At 41.7% G+C, this 26,856-nt stretch overlaps 1 long non-coding RNA gene and 1 pseudogene across 1 annotated transcript in view; both read left to right on the top strand.

The window, feature by feature from the left end:
* Positions 1-1,116, top strand: part of LOC109451225 (tissue alpha-L-fucosidase-like) — an 87,880-nt pseudogene extending 86,764 nt beyond the window's left edge.
* Positions 1-26,856, top strand: part of LOC148754876 (uncharacterized) — a 493,335-nt gene that overhangs the window by 340,534 nt on the left and 125,945 nt on the right. The window lies entirely within an intron of this gene.

The following is a 26,856-nucleotide window of genomic DNA, read 5'->3' as shown; positions in this document are numbered from 1 at the left end:
GAATATAGTCCTGGCAGCAAGTGTCTTGGAGCTGGAACGCTGAGGAACTGGGGCCTTGTTGTGATTTGGTTGGTGAGTTGGGAACAGCTGTCTGGAAGAGGAACAGACACTGTGGACTTTATCACGCACTCTTACAATGGTTCCATCCACTCCACCTACTTGATAAAAAAAAAAAAAAGGCTTAAAAACACATTTTGTCAGTGAGAAAACAATGCCAGAGTTGTACGACCTTATTAACAGGTACAAACCTGACCTGATTTGGACTCATGAAGATTGGGGATGTCCTAATACTTATTGGAACTCTGCAGATTTTCTTCCTTGGCCCTATCCAGGATGAGGTGGCGGTAAATGACAGATGGGGTCAGAAATGCTCTGGTTTCCATGGAGGATACTACAACATCGGGGTAAATTCAAGCCAGGGAGGTTGCTATGCTCACAAGTGGGAGCCACCATCACCAGGCATCTGGGGGCTATCATGGGTATGTGGTCATGTCTGACATTGAAGTGACTCTGAATTCATTTTGGTATTTGTTCAGATAGTAAGTTTGGGAGGCAACTCCCTTCTCAACATTGGACCAACTAAAGATAGTCTGATTGTCCCCATCTTCTAAGAATGCCTTCTTGCTGTTGGGAAGTGGCTGAGCATCAGTGGGGAGGTTATCTATGCGTCCAAACCACAGAGGGTGTGGTTGGAAAGGAACCTAGTATCTGTATGGTATACCTCAAAAGAATCAGGACTCTTAACACTGCAAGTCCCCATATCTACCTGAACTGCGTGCTGGGATTCCAAGATCAGAAGTGGTCCACAGATCCAGGTAAAGGCCTCCTCATTTCCCTGCCCCAGTTACCAGCCTCTGTTCTCTCCGGTGAGTTTCCTTGGACTGTAAAGGAGCGGAGTGATCATTGGGAGTCCAAGAGGAAAGGGACACGGCCTGCTGTTTGCTGCTTTGCTTTTCCTCATATCGTACCATCTTTGGAATAAACTAACTTCTTCCTCCACCTAGAGATGACTTTCCCAACACGTTTAAATCAAAGAGAACTGAGTGCATTACCCCCATGTTTCAATGGACCAAGTATCTGAACTCCGTTGCTGGCATACCTCTCTCTGGTCAGCAAAAGAAGGGACCGAGACATTAAGCTCTGAGTTCATCCATTTCTACCTTTGGAAATAATCTACCATGGAAACATCCCTCCATTCTCTGTGTTTGATAAGCCTACTTGTTTCATCAATGACCACAGCTAAGGAATAAGCCAAGTCACCCTGTGGCTTATGGAAGAAAGGGGAAGAAAGTTGACAAGTTCAACTACATACTATTTATTTAGCATCGGTTGTCACCAACCCTCTCCCCTCTCTCCACCTCTACCCCCGCCCTCCTCCCCCAACAAGTGCAGGAGAATCTGGAGGGGAAGGAAAAAGTATACTAGGTTGCTAAATGGTCAACTCTTCAGAAGTTTCCAAAGCAAACCAACATCTCTGAAATTCAGTCCGTGTACAATGACACTATTAGAAAATGGATATGATTCTACCCTGCCTTTTAAAGTATGATCAAATAAATATTTCCATGTTACAAAAAATGTATAGATTCCCTAATATCTCTCTTTTTTTTTCTTGCTTTTTTTGTTATCGTTGAAGAAACTGGCTGTTTGTCCTGGGATTTCCAACACTTTGGATTTTGCTGATCGTGTCCCTGTGATGTTGTTTAGTGTGTTCCTCTGCCGCTGTAAGCTGTAAGTTGGTAGCTAGATCTAGCGGCTTGATAAGATTCAGGTTCAATTATTTTTCAGTCATATGTCATACATTGTGGTTTGCACTTCTATTAAGAGGCACATAATGTTTATCTCCCTGTGGTGGTGTGAGTAGTCCTTGGTGGTCATTGCTTAGATCCATTAATTCATGAGGAGGTTGCAAAATGATGATGTCCCACTTCTATTGATCCTTATTCATTTATTAGCTGGAAAAATTCTATGAAAAGAAACTTCTCCTTGACTCTTTGGCTACTCTGAGACCAGTTTTTTAATACAGAGAATTGGTTCCCTGGCATTCTCTAAAGGAGATCAATGAGTTTAGTTTTTGTTATCATACTGAAATGACAGATTCAAATATACTTGATATGTTTTAATCCATCCATTGCATTTATCGTCCTACTGATGCTGAAATTATCCCATTGGCCTGTTGGATCCTCTTTAAACTGGTACCCAAATTCTTTGGACAGAACCCTAGCAGTTTTCACAGCTTCCTTGCTACCTGGTATGACAAGATATTCCAGACTCATTTACTAAGTTTCTTGCCTCAGACCCGGAATAAGCCATCTTTCCAAGAAGAGTAGAATTTTTGGTGGAAAATAGTATTTAGAGACACAATCAGAGTTCTAGGGGTTCTCACTACTATTGGGTTAGCCATTTTTCAAGCCTTTTCAGTGGACGGAATGAGAAAATGTATACTTTTTAAGCATAAAACACATTATGAATTAGTATTGCTACCTCAGATTCATTTTCAGAACTACAGGATTTTTACTTAATCTCATTGATCTTACAGTTTTGTCTGCTCTCACCCAACCTGAAAATCCCAGTTGTCAATGATACCAATATACAGACGATGTCCCCCAAAAATGTATACACATTTTAAGAAAGGAAAACTGTATTAAAATTGTATTGCTCAATATATACTGTTAATAAAAGATGAAAGCAAGTCACATTTGACTTCTGCAATTACAAGAGGTGTTCAAAGTGGTTACCATCAGCATCCAGACACTTCTAATAATGGTACTGCTTGAACAATGCTGACCAAAGTGGTCACTTGTATACATTTTTTTGACACCCCTGGTATATATATTTTTGCTTTATCCCACACTACATCCACAACAATGCCAATATACCAAAAATGAATCAGTAGATACAAACAAAAACCAGTTAGAAGACATAATGGAAGAAAAGACCACATGTCTGATAGCTAAAAACTAAATAAAATACCTCAGTATAAATTTAACAAGAAATGTTCAAAATCTATATGAAGAAAATAATGAACACTTGTGATGATGTAAAATTAGACTTAAATAGTTGGAACGATGAACTATGTCCATAGAAAAACTCAACATCATAAAGATCTTAGTTCTTTTTGTGTTTATTTAAACATTTAATGCAATTGCCGTAAAGATTCCATCAAGTTTTTTCATAGAGCTGGATAAATTGACTATATAGTATGGAAGAATAAACTTGTAAGAATAGTCAGGGAACCCTTCAAAAAGAAGAGAAATGGTATATAATATTAAAGCACATTATAAACCTGTATAATTAACAGTTTTGCATTAATGCATGACCAAAAAAATGGAAAAGTAGAAAACTCAGAAATAGACCTAATTGCATGTAAAAATGTAGTGTATGGTAAAGTGGCATCCCTAACTAGTGAGGAAAAGATGGACTTTTTAATAAGTGGTGTTAGGACACTGGATAACCACATGCAAAAAGATAAAATTGAAGTCGTTCCTTTTATCATATACCAGAACAAATTTTACATGGATGGGAAATTTACACGTAAAAGAGGACATATAAAGTATTAGAGAAAAAGTGTGGGTGAATTACTCTATAACTTGTCCTGGGGATAATGCTCTAATTTACAACTCAAAATCCAAAAGCAATAAGTAAAAGGATTGTCTTGTATGATTACATGAAAACAAGTGCTTTACATTTAATCCATACAAGTTACATCAGGCCCATTTTGCAGATGAGAAAACTGAAACTCAGAGAAATTAAGTATCTTGCAGAAGTTGGTAAATGGCAGAGATTGGATTTGAACACAAGGAATTTGTATTTCCTTGTGAACTGAGCCACCTAAACTTCTGCTCCCTCTAAACACATTGAGAAAATCAGAAAGTATTTCCCAGATCCCACTCACAACTGGGGGACTAAAATCTTATTAACACTGCAAGGCTAGTCCCATTGGTTTGATACAGACTTCATCTTGAGTTGCAGAAGAGCTTTAAAAAAGGCACAGGAGTCTGGGGAGAAAGGGAGACTCTGGTGTAGTTTGAGGATAAAACTTAAATGTAGTATTACACTTAACATGGACATTTGTACCTTTTAGTTTATATTCTCGGTCAGAAAATCTGTTATATTACTGCAGTACTCTCATCTCATTATTCTTCGTCTCTCAATACAGTGAAACACCGTATCAACCCTAAGAATCCTGTTTTCAACATGTGAAAGTCAAAAGAATCTTCAACTTTTTTAGTTTAATATCAACAAAGACAGTAGCTTGGCTAAGTTGTTTTAATGGGAACAGGTCAAGTTAGTTGTTGAGTTTATAAAGACAGAAGGTGCCAGCGGATTGAAGGTTTTAATTCTCAGCTGGTATTTGGTGCTTATACAAACTAAAGCAATCAGTTGCAATCTCTATTTCTGCTCTTCCCTGGCATTTAATTTGTTCACATTTTAATTATTCATTTCCTCCCAGTGCATCTCATGCCTAGGCAACAAGCATCGAATTTCTCTTTCTGTTTCTTCAAGAAAAAATTTAAAGCCAGTTATGCTCTTACTCCATTAGCAACATGGTTGTTTTATAGGGGCTTGTGAGAGCAATGAAATTCATTCATTCATGTCATAAAGATTTATTAAGCACCAACAAATGTGCCAGGCATTGTTCTAGGTTTGGAAATACAAGGAGGATAAGGCAGACAAGTTTCTGCTCTCAAGAATCTTACCTTCTATAGGAGACAGAGGGAAAACAGTGAACAAACACAAAGCCAGGTGATATCAGAGGGTGATTTGTTCTGTGAATAAAACATTGAATATGGTGATGTGATGGAGAGTACAGCAGGGAACTTCCTTAGCTTGGATGGTCGGAAAAGTCCCTGTCTAAGATTTGAGCCACACGAAGATCCAGGTAGAAAAATGTCCAGGCAGAAGAAACAAGTGCAAAGGCCCTGAGGCAGGAATGCGCTTGGTGTATATGAGAAGGAGGAGAACACAGGTAGCTGGAGGGGAGTGAGCTCTACTGAACTAAAACGGACTTCTAAGTATTTAAAGGGTTGCTTATGAGTTTACTTATTTACACTGTACTTGGTTCCAAAAAGCATTTAAAATAGCTCTTTGTGCTGCTCTCGAGTGCCTAGAGATTTGAGAAAAATAAAACCGGGTCCTTTACCAGGTAAAGTCCAACAGATAGATCTGAGATAGGACATAAAAACATTGGTGCAGGAGGTTTACTTTTTTTTTTTTTAAGGCTCACACACCTTGAAATGTCATTTAAGAAATAATTTTTAAAGAAAGTTGTTGTATTGAATTTAATTTCAAATCAACAGACCCATTATATTCTCTAATTAATCATGGCACATGCTATTTACCAAACTCCTATAAAAACAAATTCCTTTTGTACACATTACAAAGAAATGTTACATAAAATTAAGCACCAAGTAATGACTTTAATTTGCGGTTAGTTAATAATACACAGATGATCACGCAGCTGTAAAGGAAGCCACTTGGGACATTAACAGATATGCTGGCACCAAGGAATTGGATGGAACCAGGCAGACTGTGAGCTCAGGGAGGAGAATAAAGATGACTCAAGAATTAATGGACATTAGATGTTTTGACTTCCGGTAACAGGCTGAAACCTGCTGAAGACCTTAGCTCAGAAAAGCCTGTCTGAATGACTTTTAGCGTTTCTCATTGGTTCTAAATTACTTTTTTACATTTTGCAAAGCAAAAATGTTTTTAAAAACTTAATGGAATTTGCATTTAACATGAACTTTGCTGAATAGCCTTGACTCAAAACTTTTTTGCAGTTTTGCAAGAAGCACTAATTGTCCCAAGTTCTATGAGCCACTTTACGTAGCTAATTTCTTGGCACTTAATGATCTTAAGCTAAGACTCTCAGAACTTTACATTTTTAGAAAGGAAAATAAAATAAAGCCCTAATAGCTGAAGGAAACAAATGTTACATTTCTCCCTAGTTTGCGGGATACATAAGCAATCATAAGTAGAAAATTTATCTTTTTATATATAAAGCATGACCGTTTCAAACAAAAATGAAAGTTCTCTATCCCATGTGTAATGGATGGGTTGGAAAATCAATGTCCTAGAGGATTTGTGATTAAAATCTGTTTAAACCTGTAGGAATGGAAGAAGGAATGGAAAGTTGTTAGGAGACTGAACATGACTCACCTTTCTCTTACAGAGAAACTTTTCTGATATTTTTTCAATTCCACTTTGTGCTCCCTTCTAAAAACCATTTTAGAAAGGGGGTTTGCACCATGAAAGATTCGTGGTGCCAAATCTCAAGAGAGGGTTTCGATGCTCTGAGAAGCCGGGACCCCTAAAGATCGTTCAGGGCTCCCACCAATTCACAGTGTGACTCTTAATTTGTCATTTCATCTGTCCACGTGCCTCCTTTGCTTTGTATGTAAAATGGGTATCAAAGAACTATTTCATGGTGATGATTTCGCTTTCTAAACAGATGACAAACACCCCCATCATCTAGGCTGGAGATTACATCAATGCCATCCCTGCTTGTCTGGGGCATCTCTGGCTGGTCTCTGTTTCCCAAGGATGCTGGGTTAAGTCATTCTTATCATTCTTGCTGATTATGGAACAGGATGGGAAGGAGGTCTGTATGATTTAATCCAAAATAAGTAATCCACCATAATGCTTACCAGGCTTTGGGGCAATAAGATAATGCACTCACACAAACAGGCACACACCCCATTACGGGACTAATGATGAGCTGAAAATAAAGAGGAAATTTAAAGAAGGGAAGCCTCCGAAAGGGATTCATCAACAACTCCAAGGCAATATCATGCTGTGCTTACGTTGTCTGCAAATATTGACTTTGAAAAATTAAACATGTGATTAAACACTATGTCATTGTCCCTGTGAAAGAAAGGTTCTGTATGACTATTTCAGACCAAAGGCGATGTAGAACAATAGAGACAACAGGGGGCCCGAGCATATTGCTGTAACTTTCCTCCCCTGGAGGGATGGGCAAGCGCCATGCGTGTGGTTGCTGTTTTTGTGTTTAACCTCTGCTCCATCACCAGTGATAAGAATGTGCTGTATCACAGACACCCACATTCAAGTGATCTGAGTTGGAAGAAGGAGCAGGCGTTAGGAAAGGACTTCTGTTTCTTCCTCCCTCCCTCCCTCCCTCCCTCCCTCCCTCCCTCCCTCCCTCCCTCCTTCCCAATCTCTCTCTCTCTCTCTCTCTCTCTCTCTCTCTCTCTCTCTCTCTCTCTCTTTCTTTCTTTCCTTTTGACTTTGCAAAGCCATCGCAGATGTCTCCAGAAGTAGTCTGGGCCAAGGAAAGAAGTCTGAACACAGGAGAGTTGGAAATGGTGTGGGGTAGGGAGAGAGAAAGTAAACAGGAAGTTCTGGAGCCCAGGCTGTTCAAACAGCATAAAATACAAGTCAGAGAAAGGAGTGATTTCTTTAAAGACAAGGCTATATTGGTTCTAGAAACCAGGGTCCCTCACTGGGCAAGTCATGACTATTTCAAACAAGCTTAGCTGGGAGCTGACCAAGAAGCCAGTGGTAATGCTTTGATGTGAAGTATTTGTATAATATGAGACATGGATGTATTCTTTCACATAAATTTCTTACAGCAAACTGTCAGGGGAAGTCTTGACTGCATCGTGATGGCATGTTTACTGACCCTGTACATTTGGGTTTGGCTGTGTGATAGATTAGATGATTGTTCAGCAAATACTAACTCCCACCCCCTGCCCCTGCCCCGCCATGGCTTCATGGAGGAGTGTACTTTCCTGCTCAGTGATGTCGGGGTTGGCCATGTGACTTGCTTCACCCGATGGGATGTTAGCAGACATGACAGAAACAGAGATTGGAAAAGTCCCTGTGCTCCTCAGCTGCCCCTTCTTGTGCTTCTGCCAGGAAAAGGAAGTGCCCAGGCTAGCCTGATGGTCTAAAGAGGATGAGAAAACATGTAGAGCAATTCTTGACCCTGTCTGTAGCTTGAAATCAAGGCCAACTGAACTGAGCCTGGACCAGCTAAGCCCAAATATATGAGGGAGAATAAATGTTCTCTTAAGCCCCTGTTTGGGGGTAGTTCGTTGTACAACATTTTGTGACTGTAGCTAACTGATGTAAGAAGAACTGCAGAATGAGCAAGTAGAGGAGGCAAGGAATGTGTGTTGTGCAGTGTTCACAGGGCCGTGAGTATGCGGAATGGTGGAGTCCACAGCAGGGGCGTGTAGAGCCATGAATGGTGAGGGCTACTGTAGAGAGTGTACCGTTGGTGCACAGTAGCATGACGCTCTTGCTGAACACAGCGTTTGTCAGAATTTGGCTGCTTGTGAAACGGGAGACTATTCTGGCTCTCTTAGTGTATCTATGTACCTGTACCTACCATGACTGTTCTGGGTACAACTTTGTAAGACTCAGTATCCATGAGAGCCCTTGGTTTTGGAGCAGGGAGAGGAAGTGCATTAGTGTTGTTGTTGGTGGTGGTTTCTTTGTTTCTTTTCCTTTGTTTTGCAGGGATTTGAGAGGGGCACATAGGCTTGGAGAATTGAAGACGTGGACTAGATTCTGCCTATAACTAAATCCCTGGGCTGGGTTGTCACCTATTGGGGAGAAGCTGACAGAGCTATTTTCATGAGAGACTTTGTCATCTGAACCCCAAAGTGGTCCCCCTTGTGCACACTGATGTGTGGCACAGAACAAGGGTGAGGTCCATCCACCCTTCCTGCTTTGAGGAACCCAGAGCTCTGGCTCCTTGTGGATTGGTGAGTTAGGGTGGTGTTGCCTGTGTTACATATGTTGTGTTCCTACCATGGGCATCAGCCATTGCTGCAGTGAAGTTCCCTCCAGCTGTGTTGTGGGTGGAGGTTCCAGAGCAGGAGTGGAAGGTGAGGGCTGTTTGGGGACTTGCATGACTGTTGTGTGAGCTAGAGAAGACGTTCCTGTGAACTCTCAGGAATATATTGGGAAAACTTGGCAGGGATGTTGGCTCAGGGTGGGGCCAAGAGGAAGAAATTTAGATGACGATGTTAATAAAACCTTATTTGAATGCACATACTGATGAGGTCATGGAGACATTTTAGTTATTTTATCATGTGGTTGTAAGGTCTGTTTGGCTCAGTCCCCACTGTCAATACCCAAAAAACTCTCTTGATGATGCTGGTGGTCGGTCTCTCTTCAATAGCATATTTGCCCTGATAGATGACCCAGCCCTATTGGAAGTAGAATATTACTAAGATATTGCCTCTGTGGAAATTCCACTGCATCACTTTAAGATGATAATAACACAAAGGAAAATGGAGGAGAGAAATCAAAGGATGAGTAAGAAAGGGTGGTGTAGTAAGTGGATCAGTAGATCTAGCAGGAATCCCAACATACATCAGGTGAGGATCTACCGAGTTCTAACAAAGGAGGTAGTTCCAGACTATACCTGAGAAAAGAGCTTTTTTTCTTAGGTGCCGGTCCCCTGAATTCTCTGTATTGCTTCCTGTATCTACATCTCACATTCCCAATGGGGTTATCATATATTTAGGAGAGTATAGATGCCCTTAAGCAGGTGGACATTGAATCCCAGCTCTGCCACTCACTAGCTTTATGACCTTGGGCAAGGCACTTAATTTTTTCCTCTTGATTTTGTTCATTCATCTATCCATCTATCCATCCATCCATCCATCCATCCATCCATCCATCCATCCATCCATGTAACACTTACTGAAATCACAGGTATTCTGTTAGGCAGTGAAACAAAAGATACACAACCTCTAGTCTCATGGAGCATAACATACTAGTGAGGGAGATGGCCCAAAAAAAAAAAAAAAAAAAAAAAAAAAATCCAATAAATGAACACAGAAATAAAAAAGTATGAGAAGTATTATGAAAAAAACAAATAAGGAGCTGAGTTGGAGAAAAAGGTAATTGCATTAAATAAGGTAATTAGGGAGAACCTTTTTGCAGAGGTGCCGTAATTTTGAGAATAATAATATGTTTAGGCATAAAATTGGTATAATAAAGTCTTCATTGGATCGTGGTGAGGCCTAATTATGTAACGCATGTTTAACACATTTAATTTAGTGCCTGGCAAATAGGAAGTGTTCAACAAATATCTACTACTATTTCTTCTATCGTGGAGTTAGCACATACACTTAGTATATAGTACTTCATACATAAACTTAACAGATAGAACTTAACACATGGCTTTGTACATAGTAGGGGCTCAATAAATGTATGCTGCTGATGGGTGGTGACAAGAATGTGGTGACATGGTGCCACCCCTCCACCTCAGCAAGGCCCACTGTTTCTGGAGGCATCAGAAGGACTAAAATTGCTCTTTTCGGCACACATGCGACAGCAAGGAATATATCAGCTTCTGGACCCCCAGAGGGGGTCCCTGCAGAATAATATTGTTTCAGGCAGAAATCAAGAGAAACTTGGTGCTGATTTGTGCCGCAGTTGCTCACAGTATAAACAGAAGCCTCCAGGGCTGTCCACTCAGCACTTCTTACCAGGCATGGAAAAAAGTGTTTTTCCTTTTGAAAAGAAAGATGGAGGAAGGGCATTTTTAGTGCAGGCTGCACTCTTTATAACATAAATGGCTCAGCCCAGGGGAAGTGAAATGGATAAAGCATATGCAAAGTCAGATAATGAATGGAGTTTGTGGGAAAAACGATAGAAGAAATTGCTTGATTTTATTTTTCTATCCGTGGTGATGTTTGGTTTTAAAGTGGTAAGTGGTTCAGGTCTCACTGACATCAAGCGTTTGGGGAAGAGAGCAGCAGTACCTCTGTGATCCTGTAATGGGTGTAATAGGATTTAGTATTACTAATTTATTTGTAAGGTGAAATTTCAATTGGGTACTAATTATATGAATTTCTACGGCCACCATTTATTAGACTCCAGAAGTAAAACTACCACATTTGCTGGTCTACTGGTAGAACTAAGGAGACGTTAGCTTTATCCCATCCTGTAGGACAGTATGTTGGCCAGATTATCAGTGGAGATGTACCTTGGAAAGGGGAGAGAATGCAGATTGAGTGGTAGACAATCCCGTTCTGATCTTGGCCTGTCACTTGCCGACCTGGGCCAGTCCTTTGCACCTCTCTGGGCTTCCTGATTGCTGTGCTTGAAGAGGTTACTAGTGTATTTTGAACTAATGAAACTTCAGCGCCTGAGGCTGGGGACAGCGAGGTCCCAAGCTGGTCATGAGTCCAGGACTCATTAAGAGCGGACTGAGGGGCTCTGACAGCATGACCCATAGTCCTTGCCGACGGCCGATATCCTGAGTTTCTCTGCAATGCACTGAGCACTGCCAAGAGGGTGCTTTTCACTATCTATCCCAGCAGTCACTGCAGAGCACGCTGCTGCCCACTGTGGGAAAGATGGCTGCAGAGATGCCAGAGATTTCTTGTTCCAGGGGTCCGAGGAGCATGGTGGGAGGTCCGAGCCTGGGCTGAGAGCGGGAGATGGGAAAGTGAGCAGGCCAGATGGGACCCCTGCAAGACGTAGCTCAGAAGGCAGCCTTGCACCTCTTTCTTCACATGTACTGGGTACTTATGTCCATTTGCATAAATGTGCCCTTTTAGTGGAGTCCACACAGGTGGCAGAGCAAGGGCTTTAGTACTGTGTGCGCATTCTGCATGTTCCAGCACCTTTCTCTGGAAATGCTCCAAATGAAAGATCTTGACTGGTTTGGAAGTCCATTTCCACTATTAAAAGAAATTTCAACATTTACATCGGTCAAAGAAAATTAAAAAGAAGAGCTCATAGATCCTTTAAAGATCATTTCGACTGTTGTAAATTTTTGAATGGCTGTAAAAAATGGCTTTAAATTTTTTATCACCTCCTTGTGAGAACAAAGTTTCTCATCAATGGTGACTATCAAGAACTTGAAGAGCTCATTACAAAGATTTGATCAGGACTTGCCTGTAGCCATGTCAAACATAAAACTTGGTATAAAGTACTTACGTGCATAGAAGCAAGCTCACCTTTTTCATTAAGAATTTTGGAAAAGATTTTATTTTGTGCTTTTATACAAATTCGATATTTAATATCTCTAACGCTCTGTATTTTATTTTTATTATCACAGTAATAAAGTATAAAGAAAATATAATAAACATTTTCACCTCACCTATATAGATGTCCCCAAGTGCCCTCCAGTTTGTTCCAGTGTGGTGTACAAATACTGTCACGTCATGACTTCAGGTAGACCTCAGAATACCCAGCTTTGCTGCTAACTGTGACCAAATCACACAAGCAACTTGGGCCTCAGTTCTCCCATTTGTAAAATGACTGGATTAGGTTAAATTCTTTTAAAGGTTTATTCCAATTTGTTTTTAAAAGTCTGTTTATGTCTATGGTCATGATAAGGATTTATTTTTTTTATAAGGATACATCTTAGTCATTAATCAGTAATTTTTGAATAACTAATACAAAAATGTCTTGCTACAAACCAAAGAAACTTGTATACATTACATAGATAATGGAAGTGGGTGAGACTTTGTGACCAAACCATTTATCAGCAAGGAACATTTAGCCAGCTCCTGACGCCAGAGAACTCAAGGTGCTAATATCACAAGTCAATGTGCTCAAGTTAAAAATCCCTCAAGCATTTTCCTCATCCCTTTAAGTTTGGGAACACAGAGCAATTTGAAGGAAGCCATGGTATGCTCCCCTTTCCCTGTGCATTCAGAAGGCAGTGCTGATACAAATTGTGCCCACGCTGTGATCGATTTTACATACTTACAGGCCTGCCCATTGATTTCTAGCCATGTCTCTTCACCTTTGAAAACAACTATTTCAGATGAGAGTGAGGCCGAGGATCTGAAAGTCAGTCATTACTTTTTAATCAATTCATTTTGAGCCAGAATCCTGCCTTACCTGCCTTCTCCTCCTCAGCTCCCTGCCCCTCTATGAGCAGACACAGAATTTTTTAAAAAAAGTAAATAAATAAAATGAGCCAGAAACATTCAACAGCCCAGAGCAGGAAAAAAGCTCTACATCAGACCCTGAAATTGACATGCTTTAGGATGAGGTCTGGAAAAGTACAGCTCTGAATATCAGAAAACTTTGAAGCATTGAAGTACCCATTTCAAGGGAAAGGATTCAGAATAACTGACACGTGCTATCTGATCAGACACAGCCGCTTTGGCACCAACCATTCGGTATGTACGTGCCTGACTCCTAACTGCTTACAGGCACTACTAAAATTAGAAATATGGGTCGCCTGGAGAAGTCTGAGTAGAAGGAAGAGCTGTAGGTATGTATCATGATGCCTTAACTCCCATCTGAGAGGTATAGCCAGTGTTTCTAGGAAGATTGAACATCAAAAGCTGTATGAAGAAATGATCTAACATTCGCAGTCCATTTGTTCTAAGGGTTAGTGTCAGCATCGCACAAAACAGGCAGTACGGGGTGGAAGCAAGAGTTCAGGGTTTGGTCTTTGAGTGAAGAAGATAAAGCAAAAATCAGGAATTAATAAGGACTTAAAAACAATGGGGCCTCTTGGGTGCCAGCAGGAACTCAAGTTGTATAAATGGAGCCTTTAGTAAAGATGAAAGACACCGTAGAAAACTGTCTAAAATTCAAGAGCCTATATTGTAAAACCATAGGAAGGGAATCACATTCATTAAGCACCATGTATAGAGCACTCTGATCGGTGCTCGCACGTCCTTCGAGCTAAGTATAACCATAGCATCAGTCCCCTTTCTAATCGGTGAGGAAACGAGGACTAGTAAAAAGACCATGAGATTAATCATGGGTCGTACAGCTGGTAGATGATCTGAACATGCTAAGCTCAACTTGACACTGACGTTAGCCATACATGTGATGGTGTGTCTGTTCCTTGGCTTCCTCGAGGGGAAATTCTCCAACATCTTGATATCTTTCCTACAGGTTCTATGGACTCACACAATTCCAACTGTATTCCTTAAATGTTAAGGCATTTTGTTTTAAAGAGTTCTGATCTGAATTCAGTCACCCAAGTTATGGACTATTTTAAGTGATTCCCAAACATTTGAAAGGGAAGCATTTCTTAGTGAGCTCTGCCAGGACGCCAAGAGCACGTGCCCGTGGACTTGGGGTATCTTAGGGATGGAGGTATCTCCTCTGGATTCTAGGACTGCTGAGGCAGCCACACTGCTACATCACTTTTCTTTTCTACACTGTTTTGGCTACATGCATTTTGGTTGACTACATATGAAAATTTTTAATATTTACTATAGAGAGCAGGAAAAGATAATTCAGTCTTTCCTTTAACGGGATGGATCAAAATCTGATAATTATTGACAGGTTAGAAAACTTCCTTCAAGCTTCAAAACTTACTCTAAATGCCCTATCTGTGAATTTCCACTGCAGCGACATTCCAAGAACAGGAAATGCTCCAACAGGAAAGTGAGGTCCTGAAAATGAGCTTTCTATTTCCCAATGTGGCCGGGGGTACCTAGAAGTGGAGTCACAGGGTAGCTGGAGAAGCTGAGAATTCAAGGTCTTTTCCAAGGCTCAGGTGTTGCCCTGCAGGAGAAAGCAGTCACCTGTGCTTGAGACAAAGAGCGCTGCCTCAGCCTGGGGCATCACCGCCCTTGCCCCAGGCAGTCTTGGGGCTGCTGGCTGGCTGGCAGGTTGAGCACAACCTCTCCGTCTGCCCAGGCCCTAATGACAGCTTCTTCTGGTGAGCCATGTAAGCGTCCTTTCCCATCATTGCCTTCAACGGGAAGTATTCGGACTGGACGCTGCTCATTATCCCTTTAACCTGGGCTTCACTGCCTCCCGACTCCTTTCAGGTGGTTATTCCTGGTGAGCAAAGGGGAAGTGAGGACCTGGGGCTGGGGGTGGGGGTGGGAAGAGGGAGGAGCTCCCAGCTTGGTCATAGGGCTACAGTCTCCAAAAGCTGTGGTCTCAGGTAAGAAACATCTCTCAAGCAAGAAAGTGCCGAGGAAATTACAGACATGGCACTGCCAATAAAAGGCTGAAGCAAAAAGTCACTTTTTGAAATCATCAGTAGTAGACACATTTTCATCAACCACGCTAGAGGAAAGACCTTGTTCTAGGAAATATTACAAAATCATTCTCATAGAACAAGGCAATCATAGAGTACGAAGGCAAAAAATGTGAAGAAGCCAACATTATAGAACTGTCTCAGACAATTAATTAAGATATAGTGTTATTTTCTCTGGATTTTTTGGAAACTTGTGATATTTGTCAGTTTTTCTCACATTTCTGATTTGATGCAATTTCTTACTCATTTAATTTTCCTGTTCATACCTGATTGTGCATTCATCTTTTTGAATTCTTAAAGAGTGCCCCATTAATTGAAGCTTCATGTGCCACAAACTAGGACCTGTCCCTGGCACTTCTGCTGGGACATAAAAAGCCACGCCCAGCACCCCTGTGTTCTCAGGCTGTTGTCTCTGCCAATAGGGATGTGAGGAATTGGTGCCTGTTTCACTTTCATGGAAAGAACAATGCGCTGGAGTGGGACAGAAATTCTATTTCTGGATTAACCTTGTTCTAATTACGTGCCCGTGGGCAGGAGACTATAATGCTCTGTGTCGGTGTTTTTGCACCAGTAAAATGGGATTCTGACTAAGAGCTGCCCCACCCCCGCCCACCATTAACATCTGGATGTAGCATTACACACAGATGTTAGAACCTTGGTAGAAGAAGACAGCTGACAAAAAGGCAAAGCCATCACTATCACTCCCTTGCATTTTTCTCTGGCTAGCAGCAAACAGGTGACTGGTAGCATTTTGGTAAAGCTATACCACCTTAATAGGCTGTTCTCACCCACCCTCGAGACCAACTGAAAACAGTCACGTGTTCCTTTCTAAATTTTCCCAAAGTGTTGTTGTTGGTAGTGAGCTTCCTTTTTGTCCTTTCTCTTTTTTGATATATGGAAGAAGTGGAAACACTCATTTCCCCCATTCCCATTTCTCTATCTTTTTACCTGACTCCAGACTTCCTCCTCCTCTTGTCATTAGCGTCTCACTCAAGAGCCCAAAGCCACTGCCCTCTGTTTCCCGTCAGATTCTGGCCTGGCATTATTCTCTTCCAGCTCTTCCAGAGGCTTGTGAAACATCCCAGAATTGGGCTAATATTCCAATCCTCCCGTCTGAGCAAGAGATAATGAAAAACTAGCAAAGGGTCAGTCTTGTTCAGATTTGGGGAGGGTCCCCTAGTGATGGAACCAATAGTGCCTTGTACTGCTCACTGGTCACCTCGTCGGACTGTCTGCGTTCTTCTGGTACCTGAAGAAACCCCTGATCTGTATTCTCTTCTTCGTCGTACCCTCACCCCACCCCAACCTACTTTTGGCTTCTGAATTGTGCAGAAAACGAGCAAATGAAAACAGGGGGAAATAATCCATAAAGTCAATGGCTGATCAGCTACATTTAAATATTGAAGAAAGGAGAATAGCACCCTCAAAGGTGTCATCAACTAAGGAGAAAAGCAATCAGTTGGTCCCATTTGGAAATTTTCTGTGTCTCTATAAATTTTTCTCTCAAGGTAAATCACCAGTCTGTCTAGCCAGATTTGTTAACAGTGCATGTAACTCTTAACGGCATCTCAAAAGCATACTTACTCTCAATTTTGCTTCTCATTCGTTTTTACGATGCTAGAGAAATTCAGATTATATAGGCTTTCTTTGTGCTGAGATGGTAATTTTATATCACTGTAGATTAATAGCAGTTTTAGTGATATTTGGTATCACTCATTTGTCTCCTGTGGTCGTAAAGATATATATTTTTTCTAATTTGGCTTTGCCAACAAATAAAAAATAAGAGTCTTTTTTCTGTTGAATGAGCGAAAAAGTCATTCTGATCATGAAGAATTAGTCCTTTTTAACATCTCCACAATCCGCCATCTAATTGTTTTTGTTATTGCAGCAGTACAGTTTCCACAAGAATGTGTGTGTGCGCGCGTGCCTGCGTGCCTGCACAGGGTTAGGCCTGCAGCAGAGGCTCTCCTTGTGGCTACTGGATCTTCATTTTGAGTTCTGATCACTGAGCCTCCAGCTTATCTATTTAGAGCCTGTTCATCCAGGCACTTGTGCTTCGAAGATGGAAACCTCCCTTTTTTTTTCCCACTCCTCTCCCCTGGTCCTAGAGTTTTGCAGATATCTTGACTTTGTGAACGTGTTATATGTCTGGAATTCTATTCTGAGAACTGGTCCTGCAGTGCGCACTTGGAGTAAGTACCCATTCCGGGGACGGTTACTATGGAAAGGAAAGGCAGTCAGCCTCGGCTTCGCTATCAGCTTTTAAGAGCTTCCTCCATCTGCTAAAATGTGCGCTGCAAAGTTGCACATAAAATGCTGATGAGTACCTCAGTGCAGACTCATATAACGATCCACTCTCTCTTGGTTTACACCACACTCTCCTAACTACCTATTCACCTGTTCTATTGGAAAATTTTAATCATCTCTCTGACATTAGCTTGGCAATTTCAGCGGCCACTTCACAATCTTTCAAAGTCTTTCTGCTCCATTTCATTCCTATTTCTTTTCTGCTTGTGTTAATTATTTTTGCAGCCAGCATACGTGTTTGTCAATAATGCATTACATTTTCCATGTGTCAGTTCCTCAGCCCATCAAAGAACCCTGCTTTTTACATTCTGAATCTATTTTCCCCTTTCCCGACTCAGCTCATTTTGCTCTGGGCCTGCCTCTACTCCTCATTCCAAATCCATTGGAAGTTGCATGAAACTTGGCACTTGCAAAGCCGTCCCCAGTTTAATTGGGTCTGGCTCTCCTCAGAGCGTTAAGTTTGGGTCCGCAATGGGCTGCAAGCTGTCTGAAAGCCCTGTGACTTCTTTGATACCCGAGATGCCTTAAATGCCCTCACCTTCTGGGATGTCCACTTCTGGAACATGCACAAGACAGTTCACCCATCTTGAATCAAGGACCAGGACATAAATCCCCTATTAAGCTTCAGGATCATGAAAATCATTCCTGACCCCACTAGCTCCATTCCCAGTGTGATGTCTTTGCTAAATGAAAAGGAAAAAAAAGTCTTCTCTTAATGGCCACACTCAGAGAAACATGTGGCACAGTGCTAGGGACATACCAGAGTTCTGTAAATACTTACACAATCAAATATGTTACAAAGGGCTTCAACCCCAAAGGCTGCAGGGTGGGGGGAACAGAGGAGAATTGTGTTGCTCCTCTTAAAAAAATCACTACCACTCTCCCCTCTGTCTTGGCATAGCCTCTTCTTGGGAATTTTCTAATGGTTATCATTTCCTTTTTCATGATTAAAATCAAGGGTACCTACAAATGATCATACTCCCAAGACTCTTCTTTTATCGTTGCTTCTGAGAATTCCCTGACTAGTTCCCCCTCCCAGGCCAAGGAAACGCCATTTTAAGAGAATTCTCTCTGTTTCTCAGAATGAATGCCCTTTGGTGAAGGGCACATGAAGGGAAGTTTCTTTTCTTGTTTGGCTTTTGTTTCAGACTCCCTTGGGGGTTAGACACATCCTGTTCTAATTCCCCGGGTCCTTGGGGAAGCGCTCAGCCTGTGACGGGAAAAGAAGGGATGTAGGCCCTGAGCCCCATGGACTGGGAGGAGATGAAGGAGGCTCCTCTGCGTCTGGGCGGCCCTCTTTGTTTTCTCTTCTGCCCACGTACAACACCGTGCTCCGGAACCACCCAGGGCCACACACTGACCCTTGATAAGATTCCATGTCTTCCTTCCCTTCACCATGATCTTCCTTTGCCAGCTCCTTCTGATATTTTTAACTGCCTTCTTTCACCTGGGAGCCCTCTACCTCCATGCTGCAAGAGAATGCAGGAAGGCTGGGCCGAGAAAACAGAAGTATGGGAAAGGGAGCGCTAACAGGGGTAGGAATACAACTCAGACTGAGAAACGATAGGCTTCTGTGTGATTCAGATTTTAAGTTATTGGACATTTCTTCATCATCCACCCTTTTCTGATCATCACAACAAATGATCATTTTCTGCTAATCGTCCCACGAGGAGCATTGCTTTTCAAATGATCTTCTGTGTACTCTCTGATGGTCATTCTAATAAGCAAAGGTATTGACAAAGGTCAACTAAGAGAGAAGGAGATGGGGACAATCGAGTCATGTTTCCTTCATCATTCCAACGTCCCTCTGATCATCTGACTACTCGCGTAGAGTGCTTCTCCTCTGCGTGGGTGGCCTAGCTCTTTATTTCTGGATATTGTTGGAAAGCCTTTCTTAAACGTGAACACCCTCTCCCTAGGTTATTTTCCCAGATGAAAGACTTCTGCTGGATTCTTTAATTCACAATAACAAGAAGATGCAACATTATTGTGCCACTTCTGGACTCAGTGACCTTGTATTTGAAGTTGGCACAGGATTGACACTGGAATGTTTACCTTTTCCACTGTTTAGTTCGAATGTTTAAGGCAGGTGAAGAAACTGCCTTTCCTGCTTCACCCAGATAAATAAAAATGAACTTTTAGTATTATTTGGTTGACTGACTCCATGGGTCAGGGTAAGCTAAAGAATAGTAAAAAATGTAAGAGGAAATATGGGCAAATTCTCTGTACTTATTTATAGTTAATGACTAAAATTAACCATGCTTTGAGAAAATATTTCATTAGAACAGTCATAGTGAAGGGTTTTGTTTTAAAAAAATTGAATGGAAGTCTTTTATATCACACCCTGTACTGAATATATATATATAAAAAGTGAAGGCTTCCATAAAATTCAGTAACTTTAGCTAGTGATAATCTCACCCAGTTTCCATATGTGTAAAATGGGGATTATAAAATTACCTGTCTCATGGGCTTCTTGGGACTACTTCATATAATTTTTAGAAGAGTACTTGATACATAGTAAGTAGTCTATAAATGTTAGCAATTATTATCATTATCAACTAATAAAATTCCCAGTTGCTCTTATACCATATGATCCATTAGGGAGAGGTTGCATACTAATAGGCCATGAATTGGACGCAGTCTGCATGAACCGAGTTTTAGAAATTTTTGTTTTAGTTGCTGCATTTAAAATTGAGATCTCTCTCTCTCTCTCTCTCTCTCTCTCTCTCTCTCTCTCTCTCTCTCTCTCTCTCTCACACACACACACACACACACACACAGAATCTATTCCAATTTTGATTTGAAACGGGAGGGCCTGCAACACGGAGCCTGCATGCCTGCAAAGCAACACTGGGCTAGAGCTGAAGGGCTCTTTCAGAGGGTGTCTCTTGCAAGTTTGCAAAATCCTCATGGTGCCCTCCTGTCACTCATGCGTGCTACTCAGCTCATTGAGCCCTTTGCATCTCCCTCTCCTGTTCTTAATTCTACAAAGCACTTTCAAATAGGCTCTTCTATTTTGTTTTACACGAACTAGGAGATAGGAAGTTAGGCAATACTATTTACATTTTATAGTTGAGGAAACTAATAAAAGGGTAGGTTAAGTGACTTGAAAAATGTTTCATAGTGAGTCTCTTGGGAATGGGACTAAAATCCAGACCACCCTCTTTTTCTCCAACCTTGTGAACAAATTCCTTCCTCCAATTTCATCAGAAGCTCTGTCAATTTCATCCGTCCTCTGTCAATTGCAGAGTGTTCTTTGCTGTGATTTTGAGTAGCGGGGCAACTGGATGTCCCAGTTTCAGATGGTAAATTCAAATGTGACCTAAGTTGTCTGAGGAATGTCCTCTCCACTCTGTTAATAAACAGGGCAGTCTCTAATTATTTGCATGGAGTTTGGCTCCCAAGATAATTCAGTGTCCGTGTGGTTCTGTTTCACCTCTACTTATTTCCATTACCTTGCATATTAGCTATGTCAGGTTGATGGGCCCGCTGTTCCCAAGGGTGGCTATTATAAATACTGGTGCTACAATGAAATGCTTCCAGTCTTCTGGAACCTCATTTGAACTAAGCAAGTTCTCCATAATGATCATTAATGATGTATTGCTTGCATATAAATGTTGGATATTAATCTTTTGTTTACTTTCTCTATGCCATCAGATTTTTTTAGAGGTTCTTTGTAATGCACTCTTAGCGGATGACCACGAGTAACTTCTCCATTTGGGACTGAGTGACTTTTTTTAACTGACCGTTCACTGCGGCAGGTGACGATCTGACCTTGGAGCCCTGGCCAATAGACCACTTTCCTTGGCAGCTATGGCTGCCTAGTGCTCTTGGAGGTTACATATCCTTAGTGCCCAGGTACAAAGCCTCACCTGAGCCTTTCTGTAACTCTGCCATGACTGTCTATTGGCTCATAAGTTTTATGAATTGGGGACAGGAGCCTGTCTATGTCAAGAAGTCCCTGCAAGGTGACTGGAATGTGTCTAGTCACCAACCCTGGAAGGAAAGATATCATGGGTGCTGGACATATTTTGATCCTTTCTCACAGGCATGGATTGGGCCCCTGAGGTAGTGGGTCTGAGGGTTCATCTGGTCTGGATCCTTTACTATATCCCCTTCTGCCAAGACCCAGATCCCAAGTGCTGAATTAAATCTAAGACTTGGGACAAACTCATCTTCCTATATTGAATTAGAGTGGAAGAAATGCCTACAGTTTGGTTTAGTTTGGCCATATACCATGGGTTGTACCATAAATAGATTAGCATCTGTGCAGGCAATTACAAGGTGCCTGGGATCTCCATGGCATTACGCCACCAAGCTTAAGCCCAGTAATAAGACACACCTGGATTTTATCCCCTGCTCTGCTACCTACTATGAAACTTTAAAAAGGTTTCTGTGTGCGTGTGTGTGTGTGTGTGTATGTGTGTGTGTGTGTGTGTGTTAGACGATGTGTTTTTTCTAGTCTTATTGAGATATAATTGACATAATAACACTATAAGTTTCAGGAGTATTTAAGAAGGTTTCTTAAACTCTTATTTAAGCCCTGGTTTTATCTTTGTCTAATACGAATACTAATAGTACCTACTTCATAGGGTTGTTGTGAGAATTAAATGACAAAAAATACATAAAACAGAGCCCAGACTTTAGTACAAAGCAGGGCTCAGTACTAAGTAAAAAGCTGTAATAATTACTTGGGTTTTTTTTATTAATCTGTGAATCTGTGCGGGTCTCATGTGAAGGCCTCTCCTGACCTTACTCGTCCTGAAAGACAGAGGCTGTTTGCTGGGCTGTCACCATGTGCCTATCCCAGCACTGCCCATCTTTGTGATCAGAAGTTTAATGTGATAGTGGCAACGCAATCTTGCTGGGTTTAGTTATGAGCAGGATAAGGAAATGGCTCCGTGCCCAAACCATAAATTCACCCCAAGTCTCTTATGGAAAGGAATGCACATTACAAACTATTAGAAGCAGACATGCTTATGACATGTAGACTCCTGTCTGAGGAAGGTGTGCAGGATCCCATGAGAGAAAGTGGGAGTAGACCCTGAGGCCACTGAAGTGTGCATGACACAGTCTGGAACCACGTGGAGGTCTGTTAGGCCCATGGTTACTCTTGACAGTAATACCTGTGGCCACAGGTGGGCCGATGTCATTGTCACGGTCCTCCTTCAAATTCTCATCATCTCTCACTTGAAACATGAAAAGTTGTGACTGTGTTCCTTGCTGTCATCTCTTCCTGTGGTAATTCATTTCTCCACACTGCTGCCAGAATGATCTTTCTAGAACACAGCTCTAGCCATGCCCCTTCTCTGGTCAGTGGTCTTTGCTGACGCTCATTGCTTACCCAATAAGTCTAGCAGCCAGAAACACAAGGATAACCCCTTAGACATATGCACACCATTGCCAATCCCTGGAGCCCCAAATCCTGGTGCAGTTGGTGGCCCTCACTAAAGGAGAGTGCTCCCAAGTGGCTAGAAAACTCAAGGAAGGTTTTTCATCGCTCTAAGCATTCACCCAGGGATGTAGATTGGAGAAAGTTTAAAGGGAGACACACATGAGTTTCCTGTGTGTCTGGAGATTAAATGTCTTCAAGACCAAGGAAAGGTTTATAGCTTCATATACTTGAAAAGCTGTTCAATACCGAAAGTTGATTCTGGAGTCTCCCTAAAGAGCCCCTTTAGAGGACATGGGACTCAGTTGTTTCGATTGATTCCCTTTTCCCTTTGGAACTAGCTCTTCATCTCTGCTGGCCCAGTGCCTCTAGCGTACTAGCCTTCTATAAACACCTGCTTGTGGTATCTGGTTAGAATTCTGTGTGGTTCCTAGGGGAGCCTCCATTACATGTGGCTTCTTAGTCTTCTCCGCATAGTCACTTAAACTATGTGTAAATAGAAGTTGAGGCTGCTCATTTTAAGTTTCTTTAGAAAAATGGAGTTTTCCCTCGACAAATAAAGCAATGCCTCCTTCAAACCCAAGAGGGCTTGACTTGAAGGCAAAACCATTCATTTTGGCAGAGATAGAAGGTATAATCCCTCCTGTTCTTCCCCCCACATTTTTCAATCTCCAAATACCCACATCGGCAAGCCGGAAAACTGCGTCTCTCCTGGGGATTTAGGGGGTTGCCTGGAGGATGACAGCGGGGGTTGCAGCAGCCTTCATTAGGCCCTCTGACTGCTCCAGACAGGGCCATCATTACATGACGTGTTCCCATTTCAGTACTCACAACCAAAAAGGAAACATTATATCCAGTCCTTTCCTAAAACCATCACACAGAAAGTATAGCTATTGGGAAAGCATGGGGTTTTTTTGTTTGTTTGTTTTCTTTCAAAGAAATGACCTCTGTGGGCCCAGATTTACCTGCCTGTTACAAATCAGAAAACCTCCGGCTCTGGTTTTGACTTGAGCCAAAGCACTTTGGCTTCTGGCGCACAGAGACTCAGGGCAGCCTGAGTGTCCCCTGACAGAATTGACTGTTTTAGTACCAGCTACTTATCAAAAAGCTTTATTTACCACAACTTCTTTATGAAATACTTTGTTTCAGGCATTGAATGAAAAAGGGTACTTTAATTCCATGTCATGACAAGCATTTCAGGAACATACAGAGATAATTATTAATTTTCTCATCAGAGAAGAAGGCTTGTGGGGTGGCAAAAGTTCTTCAACTACTTGCTAGGAATGAGAGAACTCAATGGTTCTACAGGCAAGATTTCCACTTATACAGTCATTAGCTTATAAGCCTTATCAATCAAGAGTCTCGCAAAATGTTTGGTTCTTAAAATTATTGAACTATGTCCCAAATCAGTTTTTTGAATACAAGAGTATTTTGCACCCATCACCCCTGTTTGTCACTAGAGACAGGACCTGAGGACTGCCCGTCACAAAAATGTGGACTGAACAGCATATTTCTTAAGTTAGCAGTGTGCAAAACAAAAATAGAAGTTAGTGATTTCCTACAGCTCCCAAACTGCTTTGTTCTTCTAACAGAAATGTTGCAACACATTTCTCCAAAATGTAGACTAGGACCCTTGGGTATTTTACAAGTGAACAATGGCTGAGTCATTTACTTTAAGAAACACAGCTAGCTAAGCACTCATTTATTTGTGCAAAACATTTAGAGGGCTTTTATCATGCTTGTACAAGATCCAGATATCTGAATACTCTGACATGATGGGCCATTATAGCTCTTAAAGACTCATTGCTGTCTGTTAGATCAAACTCGTGCTTCTTGTTGAAGCCTGGGAAAAAGATTTATATGTCGACCATTCCAAATCATATCTCTATTTAAAAGTCACTCTCTTGGGAATGAACTTCAAACTATTTTTGCCTGCTGGTATGAAGCATTAAGTTCTCCAGCCAAGGGAGTCTTAGGAACATTTCAATTCTCCAGGCTCACATTTGTACATACCTGCAACCAAATCTCTTCCCCTTTTTTTCTCCCCAGGGGATGGAACTCAGCTTAGTAGATACGTATCATGGTCTTGGACCTACCACTTAACTTAAACTTAACCCGAGTCATATAAACCACTTAATCTTTTAGAGAGATGAATGTTGGAATGAAGAGCCGAATTTCTTACAAAAGGTGATTTATTAAGATTTTGCCCATGACCAGAAGGGGAAGCAGGGTAGTATTGCCTCGTTCAAAGAAACACAAAGACGCTTCAAGCCTGAAATAGTAAGTATTATCACATGGGAGAGAAAGGTTAAAGAGAATGAGAACTCTGAAAAAAACCCTTGGGTTCTGTAAAGGTTCTGGTACCCACATTTTTCCAATGTGAGTGGAGGTGGTTTCCACACGACACCAAGCCGTTCTCAGGACACCCACTGGGTGTGTGAGAATTCAGCTCACTAATAACCCCATCTACCTGGAGATAGTGTCCGATCGCACTGACAGGGCTCCGTCCCACAACTGGCTTACCCCACTTCCAATGCCAATAGCAAACTCAGGTTATCATCTGTGCTTCTGACAGAGGTTGCAACAATCCCTCTTCATGGTTGACTAATTTGCTAGAGTGGCTCACAGAACTCAGGGAGACACATTTACCAGTTTATTAAAGGATATAGATGAACAGCCAAAAGAAGAGATACATAGGGCGAGGTCTGGGAGAGTCCTAAGTGCAAGAGCTCCTGTCCGAATGGGGTTGGGGTGCATCACTCTCCCAGGATGCATGTGTTCGCCTTCTGGAAGCTCTCTGAACCCCCTGCTATTGAGATTTTATGGAGGCTTCCTCACATATGCATGATCAATTATTAACTACACTTTCAGCTCCTCTCCCCTCTCTAGAGGATGAGGGGTAGGGCTGAAAATTCAAAGCTTCTAATCATGGATTGGTCTTTCTGGTGACTCCTCATCCAGAAGTCAACCCAGAGTCACTTCATTAGAGCAAGAGATGCTCCTAGTGGTCTTACAACTTAGGAATTTGTAAGTGTTTTTGGAGCTCTGTGCGTAGGACTGGGGGCAGAGGCCAACATACGGTTCTTATTCCTTCACAGGTTCTATCCTCTCCCTCACTCCCCACCAACTGGTCCTTAGGGCCACAGTGTCTCTCAGACCCAGCCCCTCCTTTCCACGCCTCCTGCTACAGCCTCAGTTCTGGCCATCGTCCTTTCTCCCCAGGACTCTCTGCCTCTCTGCTTGCTCCACATGCTGAGAGCAGTATCTGTGTAAGACGTAGAAGTGACCATGTGGCAAACCACGCCTTCCATCGGTGGAAGGTGTTCTCCCACTCTCCGAACCTCCCCACTACCTGTCATTTCCTGAAAACATCTTAGCTCTTTCCTATCCCTCTGCTTAGAACATCCTCTCACATCCCTGCTCTCGTTGTTGAAATCTTAAACTTGCATGAAGCTCCTTCAGTCCACCCAATTGGAATTCATAGCTCCTGCCTCAGATGCCATGTCCTCAAAGCACTATCTCAATAGAACTCATAATACTGACCTCCTGTCTTGCTCTATAATTATTTATCTGCACAGCTGCCTTTTGCCCAAATTGTAAACTCTCTAAGGACTGAAATCATACTACTCAACATCTAGCACAGGGTCCTATATGTAGCTGATGCTTAGTAAATATGCATTGAATAAGTGAATATGTACACAGGTAAGTGGATTTGGTAATCGATCTTTGAAAGAGGAGAGATATACAGTCCAAGAGACAGAACTCAGAATTTAAGACAGTGAAGTGCGAAATGGTGGTGCAAATCGTATTATGAAAATATGACATGCATGTAGGAATTTACATTTGTGGGGGTTGTTCTCATGTACTACTAGCTTCTCCCTTCCTGTTTCTCTTCTGTCTGTAGCTTAGAGAAATTCCATTTCTTATCATTCTCCTATCCAGCCCTGAAAAGTTAGACATATAGAGCAAGGTCTTTGCTGATCTCAAAGCCTTACAAATCTCAGATTTGATTAGTTAATGGGATTGGCATCAAAATATTTCTACAATCTGGTTTCATTTCTGCTTCATCCAACATTACTGCTGGTGCATTCTGACACATCAGCTATTTTTTCAATCCCTTTTATCTTCAGAACATTTTGGAATTATCTCTAAGTCAATTCAAGTCTCATATTTTCACTACGTTTGTTATTTTCTCTGCAAA

This window comes from Rhinolophus sinicus, chromosome 17 (genome assembly GCF_057876585.1).
Source record: "Rhinolophus sinicus isolate RSI-liver-muscle chromosome 17, RSI-T2T, whole genome shotgun sequence".
NCBI classification, from domain to species: Eukaryota; Metazoa; Chordata; class Mammalia; order Chiroptera; family Rhinolophidae; genus Rhinolophus; species Rhinolophus sinicus.
The sequence above is the reverse complement of the archived record's forward strand: the minus strand, read 5'-3'. Positions and strand labels throughout refer to the sequence as shown.